Here is an 18,270-nt window from a genome sequence, read left to right as displayed (position 1 = left end):
CAACACATCTAAGACACACACACACACACACACACACACACACACACACACACACACACACACACACACACACACACACACACACACACACACAGACACAGACACACACACACCCTGTCACAAATATCCCTGGAGCCGTCCTGTATGTCATACTGTGACTGCTTAACATAGTCTTGTCTATTTAGTAGTTTAGCCAACATTTGGAAGCATCAGAAGGAAACTGCTCAATAGAGCACAATGTCCTCATTCAATATGTTTGATTAGGTCAAAGAATGAGCTTAATGCTCTGATTAGTCTCTTACTGAAACCAACCAAAAGAACTCCTGACCGCAGCCCCTAAGACAAAGGTCATTCCACCACACTGCATTCACTGTAAATACACACAACCATGAGAAGCACTACTGTACAGTATGCCTCAGAGTTACTTCCACCCATGTTAATGTGTGCTGATTGATTTCCTAAAAGAGGTCAATCCTGAGAGTAGGAAACTGTTGATCATTGCCCCAAGATCAGACCCATAGACACGTAAAACCTTGGATTTTCCTCCAAGACCATGGAAGCAGATCGACCACTTGTGCCATGAGTGAGTGTGGCCCCAGCCAAACTCACATAGAATGGCCAAATCTTATCTCCGTACGTTCAGGCTGAATCACACCCAGATTCTAATTAAGAAGCTCTCTCTTGAGCCCTCAAAACACGCACAGAAAAGCTATTTACCTGCCTCCCACCGCCCTCACGGTTGTGTACTTTTGCTTACCTTCCCAAAGCTGCCTGATCCTTTTCCCCTACCCACCCGTTTGTCAATTCACCGGTCAATATATCTGACTAAGTTGATGAACTGTACACAGTGTAAAGTTAATTTCTTTCATAATGTGTGGTTGCTATGGTAACCATCTTATTAGCGCCAAAGCTCCATCTGCTCTATACATTATCCCGGTGCGGCAGCCTGAAGAGAATGGAGCCTGCTCAGTCTGTGGTGCGCACATGTGCCTTGCAAATTGATCCCAGCCCGGAGAATCAATAGTCACATACTCCAAAAAATCTTGGCGTTTTTGTGCTTGTTGGGGGAAACTAGTCTGAGACTCGTTGTGTTCAAGGGTTTGACTGCCATGCTGCCAAACCTGAAATAGTGCCTTTCCAGAAGCCTGCTGTTGTTTCTTAAGTCAGAATCCACTATTCGCGTGGGAAATTATATGGGCTTTGTACTATGGAAGTTAAAATGTGCCTCTTGGGGGCATCTTTGACAAGAAAGACAGTTTCACCTGGAATGGTGATGGATGGAGTTGAGTTGAGTTTTGGTTAATCTTTTCCTTTTTTGCTATACAATTGCTCAATCAGCGGATGATAACTCAAGTCTCAGATTCATTCAGTTCCTTATTGGCCCCACAGCTTTTGGCTACAAGCACATTTGATTCAACCAACGTGCCCTTTCTGTTGCCATGATCCACATTCCAACCAACATCCGATAAAACAGGAAGAGAGGAGGTCAACACATAAACAGAGCCAATGGAAACATTATTATTAAGCAGGAAGTCCAAATAACATGGCGGGCAACAAACACACACTCCCACATACACGCACACGCATGCACACACACACGCACGCACGCACGCACGCACGCACGCACGCACGCACGCACGCACGCACGCACGCACGCACGCACGCACGCACGCACGCGCGCGCGCACGCACGCACGCACGCACGCACACACACACACACACACACACACACACACACACACACACACACACACACACACACACACACACACACACACACACACACTCTTGCGCGAGCGCAACAGGAATGACTGGAAACCAAGCACAGATCTTATTGGCATGAAAGCCTACGTTAACTAAGGGAGCCCTGTATGGATCTTTTTGATTTTTTTTTGTTTTCATTTAGGGCTTCTGCTTCCCCCTAACCTTATAGCCTGTGCATGTCAAAGCAGACAGATACCTCAGTGCCATGTGAGCAGTGAATCAAATATGCGCAATCTGCTCTTTTGTCTGATCTCATCATGGCAGAGAATGCACCGATATTCTTTCTCTCATTGGTTTCCAAGCAGCCTGACCTAAGCCACTGTTGCTATGCTCCGCAGTTTCCCTCCACTGAGAGAGAGAGGGGGCACGTGACTCTCATTGAATAGAAGGAATCACAAATCCTCTCCTGGTGAGGGATGTTCTCTGTCGTGAATCAAGGCTCCCACCGAAGGACGTCTTGAAACACACACACACGCACGCACACGCACACGTGCACACACACAGGCTGGCAGAGGCAACCATTTTTCTATAGAATAACGATCTCTGTGAATCAAGGCTCCCATGAAAGGACATCTAGAATCACACATGTGTACACACACACAGGAATCCGACGATTCATCCATTTTTCTACTGTATAATGGTGACCATTTTTCAGGCCCAGTCTGTATATTGTTTTAGCGTTCCCATAGATGAATGAGCTTATTCAAATAGGGCAGGGTTGTGTGACTCATCAATCATGCTTCCACCGTCTGCACAAGTACTGGTATTTTCGTCCCTCCTTAAAAAAACGGCTGTCATGTTGGTTAGATAAAGTTCGTTTTCAGGTATTAAGAGAACAAACAACAAACCTGGAGTTGTAGTTGTACGAGAAGTAGCTGAGATAGCCTAGTTGAGATATCTAGTGTGTGTAGGAAAAAAGTCACACTTACTTAAACAAAATGATAACAAAAAGTTGACACATTTCCCATCCTCCCCCAAAATGATTATGTAGGTTTATGTAATAGTATTCTTTGTATCATTTTACTCACGGATCTCTTGCCAGCGAGAGCAGTGCTAAAATTGTGCTTTGAAGTGTCAACAACACTACAGTAGCACATTGTCCAATACAAACATGTTGGTCCCGAGATATTTGATATCTGCCACCCACCATATGTAAAACACAGGATTTTGCTTTCCACTTATATATTATTTATGTCATGATGAGGATAAAAGAAAGAATTATACTAGTAACTATAACATACTGTAGGTTGGCACATTTCTGTTCTGTCCACAAATAATACAGTTTCATTACACAGTAAAATCCTCAGTGTTTATTGAAGTCTGACAATGTGAAAATTCAGCCAATTGGACCTGGGTCCATTTTTACACACTGAGGATTTTACTGTGTATCTCAGATAGTCTGGTCCTTATAAATTTGCATTGTGGACATGTTTATATGAACTAGTGACCCCTGAAAAATGTTAGTGTGTGCTCCGTCCCTGAATGTAAATATGTTTTACCAGTACCAAACAAACAGGCTTGTCATTAAGGAGTCTTGGGTAAAGACACCAGCTGCTGCACTGGCACATTCCACAGTGGAAACCTAATATTGAACTCGAAGCCCTCTGAAGTAGTTAGTGATGTCATTCAAAAGCCTTTGGTAAGGGTTACGCTTCTAAATGACATTTGGGGCCAGCTGTCTTGCTTTGTGCTCCTTGTGTGGACAACAGGAGACCATAGGGTCCAACCTTTATTAATGACAGCTCCTAGGAGCCGGCCCGTGCCTGACAGCCATTTTAAGAGGTGGCCAGGCAGCCTTCTCAGAGGCAGGTGTTTTAGAAGACAGAGGTGGCCTTCTCTTTTTGGAATTCCACGATCATGAAAGAGGTTGGCTAATGTTATGAGTGATAAGGCATCTGTCTGAACTCTTGTGACCTCAAATTGTGACCTTTCTTGTTATCATCTTGTTGTCATTACACTGCAAGAACCTTTGCAAGAAGGGTATTCCATCTTCCTCATTTAGGCCTCATGGTTGTTTGTGGTTCATTTGACTTTATTGATTTGCAAGCTTGCGTTGAGGGCTTGGGCTTGTGTGTTTATTCTTGTAATTATACACCCTTTCTACACATTGTCACACCTTAATGCTACCCACCCCTCCTCTTGGCAGTGGCGTGTCCAGACTTTTTTGACTGGGGTGGCCCAAATTGTGCTCATGCAGGGTCAGAATGAAGTATGAGCGCATTCACATACATACGCTCGTGTGTGCAATGTGCATGCATGCGCACACTTGTCGGAATAACATTAATTACAATTTTTGGATTCTCTACCGTACCCATATCTACTTTAATTATTACCACTACAGTGTGCTACATTCCCGTGCTTAACGTTTCATTTAAAAGACGAATAAACCTACCAATGGCAACACAACAGAGTGGCAGTGTGGCACCATGACTAGACACACTGATGAAGGCTGGATAGCTGAAACGTTTGTCCTTTCTTGTAAAGACAGGGACAAATAAATTAAACTAACTGACTCTTGTCACTCTGAGTCCGACTCGTCACTTGTCAGTGTGGCACCATGCAAATAATATGTGGGTGCATTCTTAAATATGCTGTGAGAATCTGCTTCCCATTTCAGAGCGCTCTGCTGTTGCCGGTATAGAGCTCTCCGAGTTCTATTCTATCAGTCAATTTATGGATGTCAATTTCCATTTTTGTCTTTTGAAATGCATTCAAATGAACGTTAATTCATCCTGACCTGTGTGTAAAAATTATTATAACCTTGTTTTGTTACACGTAGATGTGTGTTGAATACTCTTACTCTAGTCCTCAGAGTATAGCAAAGAATCCACAACCGTCATATTTTGCGGTGATTTTCATTGTTGTCCCAAATGTCCAGATGCTCAAAAAATCAGGCTTTTAAGTTTTCACTCGGGAGTAGTCAGTGTGCGCTCTCAGAGTGTATTTCCAAATCCAGAAATAGGGTGGCACCTCACGGCACAGGCCACCCCTTGGACCCGCCACTGCCCCTTGGCTTGCATGGTCAGAAAAACCAGGCATCTACCACCCACTTCAGCTTTTGCTTAACAAAGCAATATTAATTACATTGGTGCAGCCGATAACAGACAGAATATTAACATGATTTTGTCATTCTCATCAAAAAACTATCCAGTGAGGATTTTTTTTGGTCATTTGTACCAAAATAGGCCTTCAGAAATGTTTTTGCCGATTGTGATTGTGGGTGTACATGATGTAGTATGTATGTGTGTGCACTTTTGAATTTGCATGCATATGCATAATTTTTTTAAAAAGTTTTTTTATTTCATAATTTAACTCCCTAATTCAAGCCACAACACAGGAATAAAAAAATAGTAAGATAAATGGACTTGTGAACCTACACACATGCACTTATGAAGAATTGCCTGATCTTTGAAGTCAATGTAATATGAAAACGGTGAGCTACTGATAAGGCCGGCACCATTGTGGCCTTATTTAGGCCTTCGCAACTCAATGTCATGACAACCTAGGGAAGCCGCTTGCCTCAGCGGTGCCTCGCTCTGCGGTCACAGACACTGTCTCGGCCAGCTTGGCTTCACCCCTCCGTCTCTTCCTCGCTCTCGACACTTCCTGGTGGTAAAGCCCAGGTGACAATGTACAAATAGATTCGCCCCAGTGAAGAGGGAGCGATCGGTCCCGGCGCGAAAGGCGGGAAGTAGAGAGGCGGCTGGGTTCTTTGGGGCGGGGGGGGGGTGCATTACGTAACATCTCGCTTGCTGTCTCACGGAGGAATGCTGGGATAGTGTTTGTAAACAGAGCGGCCATGTGCCTGCGCTCACGTGGAGGAAGCTCTTTTGAGTCCCTGCCTCGGCCGCCTCACCCCTGAGGTAAGCCCTGACATCGATACACGATTCCACATCCAGAAACACACTCCCTCCCTTCGGCCACGTGTGCCACTCAAACACAACATTATCATTCCCAAGCCATAATTACTACTAGTACTACTACAGAGTGTCTTTGGCACGATGCAATGAGACGGAACGGAGACTGTTGTGCTTATTAAATTTGCACTTGAAACCTTTTGCACTTCAAACCTTGAACGGTGTCCATAACATGGTAATTATGGATAATAGTTACTGAATAGCAATATTATACAATTCTCTTGCTCAGTTTTATAATAACGACATGTTATGAACATTCTCTACATACAGGCATGGATGACATTTTTGAAACTTCAACGTTTCTAACATTTTCTGGACCATATACTGTATAGAGATACAAGAATAGAAGAAGAATATATTGATTAGAATAAAACTGTGTAAAGAAAGGTTGACCATTATGCAGATATTGTCAATGATTTATTGACATGCCATAGATAATATATCCGTAAATGGAAAAATCAATATAAAGATCTTTCTTAACAGACCTATATAGATTATTTGTAAAGCTGTTTAATGAAAAACCTCAACAAAGATTGCTATTCATGTTGATGAAATGTAGATACGATCTAGTTCAGGCCAAAGCTTATTTAAAATTCAAAACACACATGGGCATGTTTGGCAAAAGCTTTGTTTTACATCATTTGTTGTCATGCTGTTAACTGATTGTGCCAATAGGGAAATGTATCACCCATCATTGGGCACTCTTCATTGCCACCACAACATTTTTATTTTCAATTATTTTGCAATTCAGTTCAAATATCTGGGGCGAAGCAGATTTTCTGTACTACGGTTCCATTGCAGTAGTAACATGTGATTGCTGTGGAAAAATAACCCCCTCCCATAGCAGACAAGAGAGAAATCGATAGCCGCAGAGATCAATACAACACTCAGCAGCTCGCCATTTTGTCTCAGGAAAATAATAGTCAAGGCAGCATAGCAAAGGCAGTGCAATCTAAAATGTTGTACCCTACCTGCTACTGGACCTGTTCCACCATGTCATTTCTGTAACCAAGCAGCCCCAGGCTGGAAATATGATATGTGGGCTCACTGCTAGGGAGTGGTCAGAAGTTTGGGTTTGGGCTATTGTTTATGGACAGCATTGTTGGTGGACTGCTATGGCAACTGGACATTCTTCTCTGAGGTGATATTGTCTTTTACCCTGGGAAAGTGACATAAAGGGGACTTAGTGCCCATGGCAGAGAAGCAGTCCAACTGACTGCACATTATCAGTGAGGGCAGCCCAGTATCCCTGTGATTGATCTATCTATCCCCCCAACCTTCAGCCCCCTGCAGCCCCTGCTGTAGATCTGCTGTCCTTTTTTAAACTGCTGATGTAAGAGCAGCCACATCATGTGCAATGAGGAAGCTAATGCAAACACGTCCAGAAGCAATCTGTTACAAAACATGATCTTATGATATGAATATTTAAATGTGCTTTTCCACAATTTGAAACCTGTGCACATTGCAACTGGACATAAAAAAGCTGTTATATACACAGCTATATCTGAACCATTATCAACACACGTTAGTTAGCAAGCAATAAATACTTCTACATATGATCCTTGCAATATGGACAGATCTAAAATAAATTGTAAGAATGTGTTGTGCAGAGTGATGTACAATGAGCATCTGCAGTGGTGATTGTAAAAAATAAAATCAATAATGCATCAAATCCAGACCACACTATACTGCCACAGAGGCACACCACCCTTCTTTAATGTGTGGTTCAATCTATCTGTTTTTACTTTACTCACCAGCTAAGCCACAATCATGGAGTCAAACTGGTATTTCATGTTACCACATCACATTAGAGGTATCTGCATAGACTTATCATCGTGCAAAGCCATCAGAATGGAGCAACCAATTCACCTAAAAGAGAATATAGAGAAACCAATGCCATCTCATCCAGTCAAAACATACTTTATAAGGGCTATGGAACACACCCCCGCTTACGTGGTTGTGTTGACAGTAGACAGTCAATGACCACGCTTGCCGTATCAAAACACAGCCATGCCTTCGCCCAAGTGGAACACACTACCATTGTTGTGCCCAAAGCTCTTGACAGCTAGCTAGTGTTAAGAACCGGGGTCTTACTCCACTGTCAAGATTGTAGCGTAGAGGCTACATGCAAATGCTAATTTAACCAACAAAAATGCAGTATGAAAACTGTTTTTAAAATATTTGATTAAATAGGAAACTGAAAGCTTGTTATGACTGAACAGTGTTACCCTCTTGTCTTTATCAGTTAAACACAAGATTAAGCTAGCTTGTCCACCAAATCATTTGAAAAGCAACTGACTGTTATTTCGCCACACTGCCCATGGAATCGCAATACTGACACTAGCTTATAGCTTTCAATTCTGGTTTTAGTACAGTCCGTTAGCCAGCTTTCTGCCTTTTGTTGATGATTTTATTAGATGTACAATGTTTTATAATTTTATGTATTATGTATTTATGTGCAGCTAAACTAAACTAAACTAGTCAAACTTTACCACAGAGGTTGAGTTAGCTTGAATTCCTTCATTGTTGCCACATTAACATTTTATAACCTCCTCTCTCTAGACTACGCTGCTTATTTACAACAGCCTATTAAAGGTCACTTGTTGTGCTCTCCCTTCCAGGCATGCCTTATTTTGCATTTTACCATAGGCTTAATTGTGGCTATTGAGGGGGTGACATTACAACCACATTTTGTGGAATACACAAATCAAATACCCAAACTTTGCAGGTAGATCTGTCAGGCTCTAATGGGTGACCATTGTGTTAATCTTAGTGTAGCTGTTTGTGGATTCTGTTTAAATAAGGGACCACTAACAAGGCCTCATTAGCTATTCATGAGGTCAGGTGATGCACAAGGCCTTGTTGGGAATATCAGATACACAAAAAAATCCACATTATGTGTTTCTTCCCTCATTAATATCGTCTTAGATGCCACAGTGTTTTAACATTCCAGTAATGCTGAATATTCACCCTTTTGTACACGGGGAGAAACAAAAACCTTAATCCATCCTTTCACTTCCTAAATTTATTCCAATTCAAATAATGTGACTTCTCATATAGGGTCACCACACTGTCACAAGACTTCAGTTCCAATCATTCAAATAGAACAAGAAAGGGTCACATATGCAGAGGCAAGGAAATAGAAATGTGTCCATTTTGCAGACCCAAGAGGCATTTTTAGACAGGTATGTGCATGCACATACACAGACAGATACCCATCAACAGACAAACACACACCTTCTTACTTGACAATTATGTCTCCCTTGAAAGGTTCTATTAAAAATGAATTAATTTGGCAGAGTGGAAGAAATGCAAACTAAGTACTGATGTGGTTGGCTTTATTATCTGGTTATAAACAATATACAACCATGTCATGTTACTCATTATTTCATAGGGCATATTCACTTTTATATAAAATGTGTGAGTTGGCTGCTGTCTGGTAGTGATATCGATCCTCTTAAGCCTTTACAATATAAGAAACCAGCTCCAGAATTGCCATTCTTGTTTCCCCAGCTAATGGTGCGGTAGGATTGAGTTTCATTTCCTTTGGAGCTTTCTGACCTTGTCTGCCTTGACTACTCTGTACTGCTGCAATTCTCCTCTCTGTTCCCCTCTCCTTGGGACTATGCTTGCCTTTGTGTCTGCTTGTCATTCACCAGTGAATGCAATGAAAGCTGATTCACACTGAGATACACAAAGCCAGAAGCTCTCCCCTTGCTCCACGGATGTCCATGCACTCCATGCACTTAGTGCTGGACAGGTCGAGGAAGACTTTTACTATTCTACTCAACATCTCCCTGTTGAGCAGCACAAAACAGACAGGCAGCTGCAGAAGTGAAAATAAATAGATAGGAGAGATTGACTTGCTGAACATATTTCTCAAAAGAAACTCATGTCCCCATTGATATACAAAATATTTAAAGGCATAACTTTTCCCTCTCAAAACAAAAGCAGTGTATATAAAACACCCACATTCATATCGCATATTGATCAGAAAGATCCAGAAATAGACTATGAAAAATAAAGGAGGGGGCAAATATATTGAGGAGGGGGGGAATGAATGCATTACCTTTACAGGCATTCGTAATAATGCTTCAAGGGAGAAAAAAGTCCTGTACAAGCACTCTAAGGTTATAATTTTTATACTAAACGGGAATTCCAGAGGCAAGAATGAGTATTCATTGAATGTAGGGCAGATAGAAAACACAGAAATATCCCCATTTTTTCAACTGGCAGCAAGAAAGAAAGAAATCGTCAGCCATGTTGGAGAAGCTTTATCTAATATCCCCTCCTTATTATGTTGGCTCTTGCTTTTTACCGAGGGGGGACATTTGCAATGCCTCGCCTGATACACAAGAACCACCAAACAGACAGCCGGGGTTAAAGGGGAAAAGGGTCGGGGAGAGAGGCAAAAACGGTCCTGGGAGATTCTCACCTGTTTTCACGTCCCTCCACTTTGTAGAAATTCCAACAAACCGTCTGGATCTTCTCTTTAACAAATCCTAAAGGGCAGCCATCTTGCCTCCTTCTGTTCTTCTATGAAACAGACTATCCTCCACATCAATATTCATGGAGACCAGTGTGACGTCGGCTCTCATCATCAGGAGAAGCCGGGGTGTCGCTGTTTGGCCACCCTGTGCTCTGCATACACATATGTGGCTCCAGTTGGAAGGCAGGGTGGACCGAACAAGACCTGCGTGTGTGTGTGTGTAGTTGTAGTATGGTGCGTGTGTGTGTGTGTGTGTGTGTGTGTGTGTGTGTATATGTGTGTGTGCGTGTAGTATGTGTGTGAATGTATGTGAGGGTATGTGTGTGTGGGTCCAGGAGGAGAAGAGCCTTGCTTTGCTGGCCAAACTCAAATAATCGCAAAATCACTTTCCTGCTGAGTCCTTCCCACACAAAGGGGCCGGGGTTTCTCTTCTCTTCCCCCTCGCCTGCTCCCTCCCTTCTTTTTTCCTCTTCTCCTACCCTCAGCCGCACACAATAGTGCACACTATTATGGCTGCCCCGAAGCACCGGACTGGATCCAGTCAGTCAAATGGACAGGACTCCACCCATCCCCCGTTGTAGACTTCAGAACTGAAATATTGCACTGAGCTGAAGAGAAGACAGCCTCTCCTCTGCCCTTTCTGTCATTCGGTCTATTCTCAGACAGGAAGGCAAGTGACTAAAAGGGTTTTCCCCTCCCCAAGCTCATTCTCCACTTCCTTGTTTCAATTTTTGTTTATTTTTTTCACAGAAGCTGTCACAGGTTTGCAGTAGCTCCTCCTTGCCAGCATTAACAAGCAGTGTGCTCCTCAATCATTACCACAATGACTAAGATGGAGACAGCTTGGGGTCCCCACTGATTCAGCCTGGCACACATTTCCTTTCAGTGGCTTGGTCTTATTTTGGCACGCCTTATGCCGGCAAGTAAATTTTTTGTGCGGTGCCTTTGAAAAGCCTCAGTACACGGCGGCGTTCTTCACTTCATATGTATGCCAAGACCCTCCTCCTGTTGACACTGGCCACGTGGGTTGGCAAGACTAGAGAGAAGAGTGTGAGAGAGACAGAAGACATAGTGAAACGTTAAGGATAAATGGGACATTAAAGAACACTGGTAAACGGTAGTTTGATATTTTCAGCAAGTATCTGCATTTTGTTATGAGTTTCCTTTGCCTAGAAGCCCATACTGTTTGTGAATGACTTTGTATTAAAAATGAGTTGCATCCATCTTTGGGAATATTTGGAATATACATGTTATACATGTACATAACTTACCACAAAGCATTGATTAAAAAAACAGAATACAATTTGGGGGAAATAGCACAGCTTTACACTAGATAATATTTCTGTGTTGGATTGACTTCTGATATAGACCTTGAAAAAGAACAAACCTGGGGGCCCCAGCTATTTTAACTGCCACATTCAAGAGCCCATGCTACATCTGTTGAGATAATTTGTTCAGTGTCCCCCTTTACTCTCCGGTACCGATTTGAAATGGTGCTGCATACAAGATTCAAGAGTTCGTATTTCTATATCAGCTTGACCTCTATTCAAATCTGAAACTAAGTCTAACCTTTTACACTCCAGTCATTTGGTTAGAAATATTGTCCTCTCTATACTTACTTGGTTTAAATTCTCTTCTTAACTGTCCAGTGCAGATTTTAACAGGTGGTTCTTGTCTGAAAATAATCTCTAGACTTTGGCTGCTGTCCAGGTTTAAAGGGAGAGCACCAACCCCACCTCTTTCCCCTTGGCCCCTGCCCTAGCAAGCTAGCTGGTTGCACTGACATTTGTTGACTCAATAGTTTCAGGCTCAGAGGCAGAAAGGAGACTTGTTTTTACACAGACTGGGGGAGGGGTAGAGAGAGAGGCAGAGAGCGAGGGGAGGGAGCTTATAGTTGCCCTAGTAGTTACACACACATATGCCTAAAGACAGAATATAGCCTTATTTTACCCTTTCTGACCTCTGCTTTCACATAATACTTTGCTATACCTGCATATGGGTGTAACAAGTAAACAGTTAATGAGTTCAACAAGTCTAACTTGTCATTTAAAATCTAATACAACATGTAAATAAATGATGCAACAAATTAATGACATTACAAGTATCATTATAATCCGAATGTTCTCAGCTCTTTACCTATGAAATACTATTTGAAAGAATGTATTCATGTAGCTTTCAATTACATCAAGTATCCTATATAAGACACAATAAATAAATAAAAATGTGACAAGAGAAACAAACATCACATCAGTTTGGAAAGAAACTGTTAGGTTTGACAAAATAACTCTGAAAATCATTTCTTTATTGCTGCTTTTGGAAATGACAACTCTCCCACTAGTATCAGGGGGTTGCAGAGCAGACTAGTGGGTAGAGAAAATGTAAACTGCATTTAATTCAGAAACAAGACAGGTTTGATCTTGTCATATGATGGACACACCTCAATCTTCTGGTTAAGGGGGCAGGGACTATCTGTGACCATCTTGTCTGCTATTTTTATCAGTCTAGTCAAGTAAAGATGAGTGAGATATTGGAGAAAATGTCAGCACTCATCATGGCTGGACAACATGGTACAGAGTCAACCGGGCTTTACCTTTAATATACTGGGACAGTGCAGGAGGAATTCCAATGACAGTAGAGTAGTTGCAGTAGAGAGTAGAACTTATTTTAGTGAACATTACAATAGGTCCTTAAGAATCATGTGAATAGTCTATGTCTCTTCTACACATACTTATGTGCTATTTTGGAGAGGCAATTGCTTTAAATATCAATGACACTTGTGACTGCTAGTAGTTTCTGTTTTATTAACTGCCAGTTCGGAACTGGGAAAGACTGCTTTCAGCATTGGTGCACCTGATTCTTGGAACCTCTTGCAACAAGATCTTAAACTGAATACCCTAGGGCCTAGCATCTATTGGCCATTTTAGGAATTTGTATAATAATTATTACCTGTATGCAACTGTTTTAACTGATTTCTGTCAACATGCAACTGTTTTAACTGTTTGTTGTCAACATTATCGTTTTCCTTATGTTATTTATATGTGTGTAATCTCGGCATCATTGTAAATTAGTGTGTCCCTCATTGATCTCTTCGAGAATCTTAAATAAAGGTTGAATAAACTGTCCCATAACAGAAACAGTTTCCTGTATTGTCCTCACGCATCACACTGAAACCCTGTGGCTAAATGCCACCTAAAAGCATAACATCTGAAGAGAGATTAAAGACAAGTGAAACGCATGTAATTATTTTATTTAATACAGACATATTTATGTATTTTGTTCATTACACCCACTGCCATAAATGGGCTCAGTGGTGATTGCAAAGGAACAGAGGCCTCCAGAGTCTGGTGTCTAGAAGTCCATTCCTGTGTGATAAGATGTTAGCTGGTTCCTGTTGGACCCTCCTTGAGAGGCCCCTAAGAGGAACATGTTTGTGCCTGTTTCTGTTTTTTTCTCTGACGACACCAAGGTAATGTTAACTGTAACACAACAGTTTCATTATCTGTTGTTTGGAGACAGCCTGTGACTGCAACGTTCCCAATCCGGATACCACAACCGGCTGTGAGGTTTACTGGCATGGTGTGTGTGCGTGCCTGAGAGAAAGAAATCAAAATAGAAGAACTCCCTATGCCATCCAATCCATCAATAACTGTTTTCAAAGTTCCCTTGAGCAAGGCACTAACCTTAGTAACAGTAGGATGTTGTTTGAGGTTGTTTGCACGAGTAGGTGCCTGGTGTATGGCTGCATCCAATTTGCTTTTCATCCTTACCCATAGCCCTTGGATCCAATGAACACTCTGTGACGTTTTACGCTTCAATGGGGGTCACTTTGTGTGAGGAAGTAGGGGTGCAACAAACTGAATTGAGACAGCCTCATATTCAAGATTCAGGAGGGTTTTATTTGACACTCACTCATACAGCTGCCAAATGTTGGTGTGGCATGTTCCCCTAATAACAACAATACAATATACATAACAACAAGATACTAATAATGATAATACTGGATTTAATCAAATCAAATAAAACGAGAAGAATAAATTATAAAATATAAAGTTGGAAATAGCCCAGATGAAAGGTATAAACACTTTTACCATGGGGTAACTGTGCAGAATATGGGGGGTTTATTGGTTTATAGAATATGCAGACACACATATATGCCTAGATCCGTGCAAGTAACAGTGTAAGCAAATACTACACAGGGTATTTACAGATTGAATGCAGTTTGTATTTATTATTTATTTATTGTCCTTGTTCAGAGCTCTGACAGTATGTTCCCTTAACACCCTACGTTCGTTACACACAACTTCCTGCTAGTGAAGACATCTCTAGATTAAGCAAAATGGAGCTAGAAGATAACAGATAAAAGCAAAAGGTTAGCTAGCTAAAACGTACTTAACTGTGTGTGTGTGTGTGTGTGTGTGTGTGTGTGTGTGTGTGCGCGTGTGTGTGTGTGCGTGTGTGTCAAAATGGAGCTAGAAGATAACAGCTCAAAAAGTTAGCTAGCTAAAATGTACTTAACTTTATTGGACAATTTCACCATTGCACCACTCTGCACATTTGCGAATATGACATGACAAGACAGCAGGCATTTATGTTATGCATTGTATTATGGACGATATATGGGTTTCAAGTGAACACATTTTATCACGTGCTCCGTGTGTGTGTGTGTGTGTGTGTGTGTGTGTGTGTGTGTGTGTGTGTGTGTGTGTGTGTGTGTGTGTGACCATCCTTCCCCCTGCAATTTGTCCCACATGTCTCAGACAACTTGCAAAAAAGATACAATGGCACTTTGGGAAGTATTATAATCAGGTATCTCCATATTCGTTAACCTGCAAGTAAAGAGAACTGTGTGTGAAGTTTTACCACGCTGTATATTATCAAACCAGACACTTATCAGTGCTTGACTCACAGGTTACTTGAAATAGTTGAACTGTCAATTCTGCCAAACTGCCAGCATTTTGCAACGGTGTGTTGCAAAGGTCACAGGTCATGATTAAAGTTTTTTTTCCAACAATGGCGAGACAGTAGACAAGCTTTATATCCATTTTCTTTTCAAATGTATTCATGCAACCATCGCCACTGAGGGTATTATGGTCTTGTTTGTTGTGACTGTTGAGTCAGCTCCTAACAGTGTGCTCACTCAGTTGGTGGCTACTGTTTGTCGTAAATTACAGATTAGCTCTTTGTCAGACCCTGTTTCTTCCATGTACTTTTAAGGAGGAGGAGGTGTGAGAGAGTGTGCGTGTGTGTGTGTGTGTGTGTGTGTGTGTGTGTGTGTGTGTGTGTGTGTGTGTGTGTGTGTGTGTGTGTGTGTGTATCCAGTGGGGTGGAGGGTGCTCTCTCACCTCATTCGTAAAGTGAGAAGTGTGCCACCCCCACCCCCCACCACACCCCCTAGCTGCCACACCAATCCGGGGCAATCAAGAAATTGGCACACTTGTAACTTGGCTGGTTTCACACCTAAACTTGGCTGTGTGAGCTTTAGTAAAGGGATTTAAATTATTGTTGTTTTTCTGTGGTGATTTGGGGGGGGGGGGGGGGGGGGGGGGTTGGTTGGCTGTTGACAGTTCAGAAACCTGCCTACCAGTGACATCATCGCTAGGCATGTTTTGTTTTGTAAGTTCAATCAATCAATTTAAAACTTTTTATTTATTTATTTTTATTACGAAATGACAACTGGCTTCTCTTTCAGCATGATAACGTTTCAGGAAGAGAAAGGCTGTATTTTCTATTAGCTTATAATTCTCATCGATGATGTCGTTGCTAGGTAGGTTTTTAAACTGTCCATAGCCCACCAATGAGGCATAGAAGGAGCAGGCGGAAATTATGCCATTTTATAAGGAGCATGAGTGTGGACCAATTATATGAAGATGAGGTTGAAAATGGGTAATGGCCAGAAGAGTGGGGGCTAACAACGCCACATCCAATGCAGGTGTGGGATATCTAAAAGACCCCTTTGAGGGCCACCCATATTGGATCAAAAAGAGTCTTCCTGTCAAATCTCAAAAGTTCAATCGAAAATTAATTATCACAATACAATAATTCCACTGACTCCTTCCTTCCTCCACAGGGTTAGGGCCTGTATCTGGGGCAATAGCAATGCAGGTAGATTGCCTCAAATAATAATACTAATAATACATCAGACTTATATAGCGCTTTTCTTAGTACCCAAAGTCGCTTTACAAAACTAATCAAAATAAACAACTTTATTAGGAGCGAAAAAGTCCGGCATCGCACAGTCCAGGAATGCCAGAATCAGCTGCAATCAGTGTATTGGGAACTAAAATGCTAATGTTAGTAAAGTAATACGAGATACACATCTACCCTCTGTTTGGCCGGCGATCATTTGCATAAAGTAGAACTTTGCTCAACTTTTTGTTTGTCGCCATGTCGCTCAGTGTAGCCCAGTGACCACTGAAAATAAATGCCCTCCGGCGGCTTTGTGGCTTATTGTTGCTTATCACACACATTGGTGTGTGATAAAAGCAAAGATTTACAGTTGTCATGGTTTTTATTTCAGTCCACAAGGTAGGGGAGAACAGAATCCCACCTCGAGGTACTACAGAGCAACTAGGCCTTGGCTTCAAATGTGACAAAGATGACACTTCTAGCAGACATTTCCGATCATACTGGTGGGGCATCATACTCATACACATACTCACGCACACACACACACGCACAGGCGTGCGTGCGCCATAAGAATTTCACTGCGTGCCATGTTGCTACCCACTGTATTCTTACATGCATGTAAAAACAAAAAAGAAGCCCTGAGCCTTTATATGAGATAATAACTACGTACATCTCCTAAGCCTATACACAGCAGACAGAGTGGCCAGAATGGTACTAGCCCCAACCCCCGAGCCCCCTAACAAGATGTCACCTACACAGATGCCCCCCTTCCTCCAGTTATCTTAAAAAACAAGGGAAAGTCGTTAGTGTTCCTCCAAGACTACCCTAATTGTTTAGGCCACAGCAGGGGACCCAGGGGGGAGGTGTGTGTGTGTGTGTGTGTGTGTGTGTGTGTGTGTGTGTGTGTGTGTGTGTGTGTGTGTGTGTGTGTGTGTGTGTGTGTGTGTGTGTGTGTGTGTGTGTGTGTGTGTGTGTGTGTGTGTGTGTGTGTGTGTGTGTGTGTGTGTGTGTGTGTGTGTGTGTGTGTGTGTCAGAGAGAGAAAGGGAGAGTATTCTCAAGTGTTATGATTTTATGTTGAGCTGTGACAGCTAATGAATCAGAATCTATTTACGTATGTGCATTTCATGCACTCTTATTTATTTTATGTATTGTTATCACTGATATTTAGTGTGCTGTCCTCTCAATTCTTGGCGTTTGTCCTTTATTTACAACTGTGTGTGTGTGTGTGTGTGTGTGTGTGTGTGTGTGTGTGCGCACGCCTGTGTTTGTGTGTGTGTCCTTTATTTACAACCACCTTGTGTGTGTGTGCGCGCACGTGTGTGTGTGTGTGCGTGCGTGTGCACCACTAATAATTGACAGAGTAAGTCCCCTGGGTGCAGCGGGGTCATCCAGGGCCAGTCAGGGCCATCCACTGTTCCTGTGCAGCCTGCTGCTTCTGCAAGGGCTTGGAGATGGTTCCCACATTCAGACTGCAGGTGCTTTTCTCCTCCAATCACACTGTGTATATCAACCCCCCGCCCCACCCCCGCCGCCTCACCTCCACCCCCAGACTGCCCCCAGCCGCGACCTCCACAGGCTGGGGTGAGTCTCTACTGTGCCTTGGGAAGAATCCTTGCTGTTGTGTGTAGCTAGTGGTTTCCCTCCCTATACTACAACACTTATTAGATCCCTTGGATCTTAATCATTGTCATCTTCCTTTATTTAACCATGTAAAATTCTCATTGAGTTTGGCCAAGATAGCAGCATGAACACTGTTACCACAATAAACCTAAAACAAAACAGACACACTATAACCGAGTGAACACAAACAACATCCAGCTAAAATGCAAAACAGGTTTAACCCATTAAAATCGGGAAAGCGTCTGTCATTTTAGATTTTGGTGTTGCTATTTTTGAAAAATCTTGAAAGTGTGAGAACACTAAATAGCCTACTGTAAGTGTTAAATTACTGAGAAGCGAGAACTCACACAGGAT

The 18,270-nt window shown here is 42.2% G+C and overlaps 2 protein-coding genes across 2 annotated transcripts in view; both read right to left on the bottom strand.

Moving 5' to 3' along the window:
- Window positions 1-10,774, bottom strand: part of tet2 (tet methylcytosine dioxygenase 2) — a 42,824-nt gene extending 32,050 nt beyond the window's left edge. The window contains exon 1 of the mRNA XM_084080461.1: window positions 10,116-10,774. The gene's annotated coding sequence lies outside the window, so the exon portion shown is untranslated. The remainder of the gene's footprint in view (window positions 1-10,115) is intronic.
- Window positions 1-18,270, bottom strand: part of npnta (nephronectin a) — a 491,735-nt gene that overhangs the window by 272,575 nt on the left and 200,890 nt on the right. The gene's annotated exons all lie outside the window — the stretch shown is intronic.

The sequence above is a fragment of the Gymnoscopelus microlampas genome (assembly GCF_963454915.1).
Source record: "Gymnoscopelus microlampas genome assembly, chromosome: 2".
NCBI classification, from domain to species: domain Eukaryota; kingdom Metazoa; phylum Chordata; class Actinopteri; order Myctophiformes; family Myctophidae; genus Gymnoscopelus; species Gymnoscopelus microlampas.
The sequence above is the reverse complement of the archived record's forward strand: the minus strand, read 5'-3'. Positions and strand labels throughout refer to the sequence as shown.